This window comes from Amblyomma mixtum, chromosome 10 (genome assembly GCF_055824585.1).
Source record: "Amblyomma mixtum isolate Tamu chromosome 10, ASM5582458v1, whole genome shotgun sequence".
Taxonomy (NCBI): domain Eukaryota; kingdom Metazoa; phylum Arthropoda; class Arachnida; order Ixodida; family Ixodidae; genus Amblyomma; species Amblyomma mixtum.
Window position 1 is genome coordinate 95,956,063 of NC_143021.1, and position 6,502 is coordinate 95,962,564.

Genomic DNA, 6,502 nt, shown 5'->3' on the forward strand with positions numbered 1-6,502 from the left:
GCAATCCGGTTGCGCTTTCGTCACACTCGCCCTAAGGCCTCCTTCCACGATAACCATCCTGCTGTTGGGGATTTTTCCACTGTCGTCATACACTCAATCTTCAAGGTTAAAACCCTCCGGGTGTTTCCTAAGGCAACGACGTTCCGTTACCTGATTTCGGTTGATTACCATAGCGAGGGTGCTTCCTTAGTACCACCGAGAGGAGGGTATGGCCATAGCATAATAATGCGCAAATGGAGCGTACTTACCAGATAACCACCCGGTGCACAGTTACCTTGGAAGGTGAAGGAGGACGGTTACCGTCGAAGAAGAAGCGTAGGTTGAGAGCATACGAATCCATGACTAATGATCTGGCATGATTTTCCCCGGTAATCGTCCGGAGGGAGGTTAGCCTTAAAGGAGAAGGGTAGGGCAAGAATATATAAATGAGTAAAAGGATACTTTGCACGTGAACCGTCTAGAGAATGGGTACCGTACAAGGAGGTGGGTGTAGCGAAAGCGTTGCAATGCTCACCAGCAAACTGGTTACCGTGGAAACGTACGAAGCGTTGTGACTGACGACGAAGAAGGGTATGGCGAACGCAGAATAACCAGTCGGGAGGTATATACCAATGAATGAGGAGGGTACGCTGATTGTGAAAAATTGGAAACCGGGCAATGCTTTCGAAGAGAATGGCCACCACCACAGCAGTGACGGTACACATAAACTCGAGAGTACAAAATTTTAGCGCCGCACCAGACCTCAATTTTTAGAGCATCACAAGCGTAAGGCGTAGCTTGGGGTCGAGATTCCACTGGCGGGATGGTTTTCTTTTTTTTTTACCTTTCGTAATCATTTAACTTTTAGGCAAAGAACGGCTACCGTATTATTTTCTCCTTCTCAAAAACGACAAAATGGAAACATTGCCCAGTATACGCCTTGGATTCATTCGCTCTTGTATTCTTTCATATGAATGTCTAATGCTCATTTCATATCTGCTACCCTTTTGTACATTATATCTTAAGAAGGGCCTCGCTTCTGGTAGATCATATGCCGAACGAAGCGTAAGAAAGATCTCGTACTGCTGTCACCCTCACAGTTCTATCTGGTTCCTAGTAGCACTTGCGCTTTTCCGTATACCCACCATTGCCAAGTTTTTGTATTCATGGCCCTCTTAGGTCATTCTTACATCTTCCGCAAAGAAGTACAGTAGGGGTGGGATCTCCGCTGCTACCTAGCAACGTTGCCAAGCGGAGATAGATAATTCCTCTTAACCGGCACCTACCATGGGCCGCTGTTGATAGGCCGAGGCTTCAGGCTAACGCCCACACCATAGTTTGCGCCTTCGTCCACTTTCCAATGTCATGACAGTAGACGTTACCTACGCTTAATTTGGTTTCGATGGCTGTTAGCTTCCTTTATGTGCACCACATTCCAGGGCGTTTTTTTGTCTTTATCTGACTGTGTTTGCTGCCTAAATACCAGAGATAGCTGAGCACAGGGGGATACGAATACGTCCCAAAAGGGGCAGGGACTTTTCTTGTTCCGCCTTAAGTGGAAATTTAATATCTGGTTCGAAGGAGTTTAAATAAGATAGGACATTTGTATGTCAGATCTCTTGATGACTGCCGAGCAGTCGTCGACATACGTGACTTTGGTTCTGATTCCATACACAACCAAATATTTTCCTGAGGTAACTGCTCCGCGCTTATCAAAATAATTCAGATCCAAATTTCGTACCTCAATCAAACTCCGTAGAAGCAGATGTTCAATTCACGCTAGAGGCGGAACAAGAAAACTTTTGGACACCTTCGCATCCAGAAAACATGGCTTCCTTCTATTCTCCATATAGCGCAATCTGAATCCCTCAGGTCGATATCTCTAATCCACTTAAAAACACTCGACCATCCATAAATCATGCTTGGTGAAGACACTGTTCAGAAGAGGTGACAGCACTTGGCAGGTGACAATAACAAGGCGCGATACTCATAGAACTCAACGTTAACGGCTACCCAAAAAACTTTATTGAAAAAACCAATGGCCACAGAAAACACAACATAGGCCAAGAAATCAATGTAGAACCACCAAAGCCACCACTAAAATACGGCACTCTGCCTAATGTCCAAGGTGATAGCAAAGCTATCGCCCGAATGCCGAAAAAAGGGGGTCTCCAGGTTGAGCACAAGCCAAGGAACACTGTAGCGTTTCACCTACCTGTTCTCAAAGGCCGGCCAGGGCGGAAGGCATTATCTACAGAATTCCTTGTGCCGACTGCGACGCAAGCCACATCTGCAAAATCAAACATTAAAATAGAGAATCACGCTACATAAAAACGACGCCCGTAATTTCGCAAGAGAGCGTGACGGTGTAGCCGAACATTCCGAAGACTCAGACCACAGAATCAGCCTGGACGAAACCCCCATCCTCAGATCCAAAATTGATTACCCAAAATGCCTTTGACTTGAATCCTGGCACAATTAAACTAGCCATAACAACATCTGCCACGCAAAGGCAAACCTCATCGCAGTATGTTTGGTTTGGTTTATGGGGTTTAACGTCCCAAAGCGACTAAGGCTATGAGAGACGCCGTAGTGGAGGGCTCCGGAAATTTCGACCACCTGGGGTTCTTTAACGTGCACTGACATCGCACAGTACACGGGCCTCTAGAATTTCTCCTCCAAAGAAATTCAGGCCGCCGCGGCCGGGATCGAACCCGCGTCTTTCGAGCCAGCAGCCGAGCACCATAACCGCTGAGCCACCGCGGCGGCTCATCGCAGTATGTGCGCAGCAACTTCACTCTGCAGCTCAAATAAGAAAAGTCGCCATTGACCGCCTCCCCACAATTCGACAGCTTGAAGCAAACCCTTAATTCCCCTACCCCAGGCCTTTCGCATCAAGGTTTGGTTCTTTAGGCCTTCATCTACCCTCCATACATACTTAAAGACGCTAGCTACTACCCTCAGTGAGCCTTTAAGAAGGAGCCTAGCCGGCTCCGAAACGCTAGGGTATTAAATAGTTTTTTCTTGAGGATTTGTTAGAGTTTATTATAAACGTTCAACGTTTCACCGGGCGAGGATGCCGAAGAATGACTGGACCAGTTTGGGCATGTCGCTGTGTTCAACAGTAGGGAAGACTAAAAAAAAGTGAGGCGCGTTTTCTTCCTTAGTTCATATGGGAGTTTCCAAGGACTTTTGTGAGCCTAGTCCAGGAAGAAAGAGGGCAGCTGCTTCTGCGACCCCTCTGGAACTGCCAAATGAGGCAGTGACTGCTTAAATAGAAATAATGAAACGTCTTTTCCGACCTATTGATCCTGAGATATGAAAGGAGAAGAAGGTACAACTTTTGGTGGGCCCTGTTCAAGAAGCAGATTTTGCTGGGCCTCTTCGCAGCCCACCCAATACCGTCACTGAATAAATGGAGCGTCCATGAATGACCAAACCATGCACGCACGAGGCCTCCATTACCCACGAACGCTAAAGTTGCCCAGAGGCGTCCATTGGACAGCACGGAAATCTGGCACATGCTGCGGAGTGTGATCCGCAACATTGTCCACGAAGAGCTGCATGGGCTACTGGTGCATGCAGCCAGCTTGAAGTAGCGACCCTTGCGGCAATCATTCGTGAAGAAGTACAGCCTGCTCTTGGCTTCCCGCCCACGACGTCTCCATTACAACCTCAAGCCAACCCCTATGCTGCTGCGGTACGCAGTCGGCAGCCCCGACGAGTCCCTCATGTCCTGTTTAGAGCGAACCAGTTGTTGCAGAACGCCGCCCGCTAGCTACCAACAACCCGGCCTTCCAGCGCCGCTCAACCCCCAAAAAATGCGATGCCGGGCGCACTTTCAGCGACTGCCCGCTGTGCTTGCAATACGGTGACCCCGGCCACTTTCTTGTTTGTAGACCGTATCGACATATCGGTCGCTATGTTTTCTCTATAAACGCACCACAGCCATGCTCCGGGCAGCGCCCGAAAGCTATCGACGTCGAGTTACGTCGGGAGGAGCATGTGGAAAATCACCTTTCGCGCTATAAATCACTGGCAGCCTCAGCTTTACGTCGTGAGGCTATAGCAACGTAGGGGCAGTGGCCGGAAGATCCCGAATGCCTGCAAGGGAAACTAAGGAAATCAATCGTTGGAGGCGATGTACCCCTTCCTCGTAGCGACCGAGATCCTTCTCGACCAGTATACACGAGCTCGCCGAACCAACTACGGTGACGCTGCACACGAGGATGAGCTAGACGACAACACAACCCAACTTCATTATGACGCCGCCGCCCAGAACAATAAGAAACAGCCTAGGCAATCCGCTGTCACAGCAGCGAGAAAACCAAGAACGCACACCTAGTGCGATATGTAACACTAGAGCAAGAACTACACACCTGGAGCTATGAATAGGCGGCGGCCAAGCTTCTACCTAAGCTCGCACAGTAGCTGACTACTGTACGTGTAGAACATTCGCCACGAATCTTAAAGAGACGACCATATGGGATGGGCCACAAATCCGCACCGCTGGAGGCCTCTTAGTTTCGCCCTCAAGACAATGCACCGCACGAGTGAAGGTCTGCGGTAATGCCTACTCTTCAACCTTCATTGTCCTGCACCGATGGTCAGTAACATAATTTAGGCATGGACGTTTTGTCTGAACATAGAGCAGCTATTTATCTTGTACCGTCGATGTCTACACGAGAGCATCACGTTCCCTTGGGTGTGTTCGATAAAGAAATGAACTTGAACCCCCGTTTGGAGTCACTGTAATGGTTGGGTGCCACGGTTACCAACACCACCGAGGGTATCACCGAGAGAAACAGGCTCTTTCTTTGAAATCGAGGAATGGGCATCGCTATAGGCATCGCTGGCGTTCTAAATAGACGAGGAGAGGTGCTGGTGAGAGCCTTCAGTGAAGCATACTGTTGCAATGAGAAAGTGATTTCAACGTGACTTATGGCCCTAAGTGCTTCGCTCAAGGCAGCAGTAAACTGGTCTCGAACAGCGAATCCACTCCAGCCTACGTTTCGTGGCTAAAAGCCTTGTGCGCGACCCACGGCCGAGACGTGACTCTGGGGCCATCTTCCCAGCGGCGGAAAGAACGCGACCTACTGAACGGTCTGTTCCCAAAAGCTCCGACTGATCCTACGACGTGCCGTGCCACTTGCGCGGCTCTTAAACAAAGCCGCGTCAAGCTGCCCTTCGACCTTATAGGTGGTCCTCCTGACCCTCACCCACGGCTACGTAATGTGACGTGAAAACACAGAGACAATGTGTGACGACCTGGGGAACACCTACTCTACTTATAGAGACCATCACCATGTATCAGCTCCCTCTTCACAACCCGCAATATGTAACATTTTGTATAAAGCTCTTCGTCTTCCCGCAACTTGGCATGTGTGTTGCCTCGGGCCCGACACCACGCCAGAGGTGCCGATGTCACTGACCAAGTCCCAACAACAGTGCATGTGAGGTTGGTGGGATCCACCGGTGTCAGTTATCCTGGGCTGGTGAGGGCCGCCTGTTTGCTTCTCGATTCCCAAGATTTCTCTAGCGCAGATTGTCGTTAGTTAAGTTTAGTGCATTTAGATCATTGCTGAAAATTTTCCACATGCAACGAATTAGGTGGTCTGTGTACAAAATTTAGCTGATGGCAAACGGGGCAGAGTGCGAAGTGAGGATGTACAAGTTTAAAGTCCAAGACCTTCAAATCTGCCAGGTGCTGGCAATTTCAGTTGGCTCAGCAAAACGCAAAAAGCAAATTTCGGAGCTAATGCAGGTAGAGAAGGTAACCGCGGAAGAAGCCGATGAGGCTTTGAAGAGTGGCTTGTAGAGCTTGAGCGGAAAGCCCAAGAGAGGAGCTCGAGAGAAAAAAAGGAAGCCGAACAAAGACAGCATGAGCACGTCAGTAGAGGCGCGACGATTCGTTCCTTAGACGAACTATTCGACGTGCCAGAGGCTTTCGCACTCTCCATCCGCTCTTTAGAAGATTCGGCTAACCTAGACAACTCGCCCACCTTCGACATAAAAAAATGGTGCCCAGGAACAGGCAAGGTCAAATACGCACACTTGTTCAAACTTACAGACACTTATTCAAACTTACAGGGAGGGCTTTTTTGTTGTCGTCGAAAGTCGGACAAACTCCGAGTGAAAAATATTCCATTGCAGCCAAAGAACACGTCTCACCTCTCCACCAAAAGCTATAGCGTGTGTCGCCACGAGAACGGTCAGCTATCGGAGACCAAGTGGAAGGAATGCTTCGCGACGGCGTTATCCAGTCGTCCAATGGCCCCTGGGTGACACCGTCTGTTCTGGTGAGAAATAAAGACGGCACATTCAGATTCCGCGCCAATAACCACCACTTTAACAACACAAAGAAGGATGTCTATCCCTTCCACTACATTGAAAACGTACTGGACCGGCTCTGAAACGCCATGTACTTGCTTTCGATGGATATGAAGGGCGGCTACTGGCAAATCGTAGTCGACAGAAGAGGCCGAGAGAAGACCGCCCGGATCAATCCAATAACCGTCGGATG

The 6,502-nt window shown here is 49.2% G+C and overlaps 1 long non-coding RNA gene across 1 annotated transcript; it reads right to left on the reverse strand.

Annotated features, from left to right (window-relative positions):
* Positions 1 to 220: 220 nt before the first annotated feature.
* Positions 221 to 6,253, reverse strand: LOC149326475 (uncharacterized). Its single transcript, XR_016285923.1, has 3 exons — positions 6,151 to 6,253; positions 2,195 to 2,269; positions 221 to 392 (listed from the first exon to the last, which is right to left on the reverse strand). It is a non-coding gene; the product is annotated as an uncharacterized LOC149326475 (long non-coding RNA).
* Between the last annotated feature and the right edge of the window lie 249 nt (positions 6,254 to 6,502).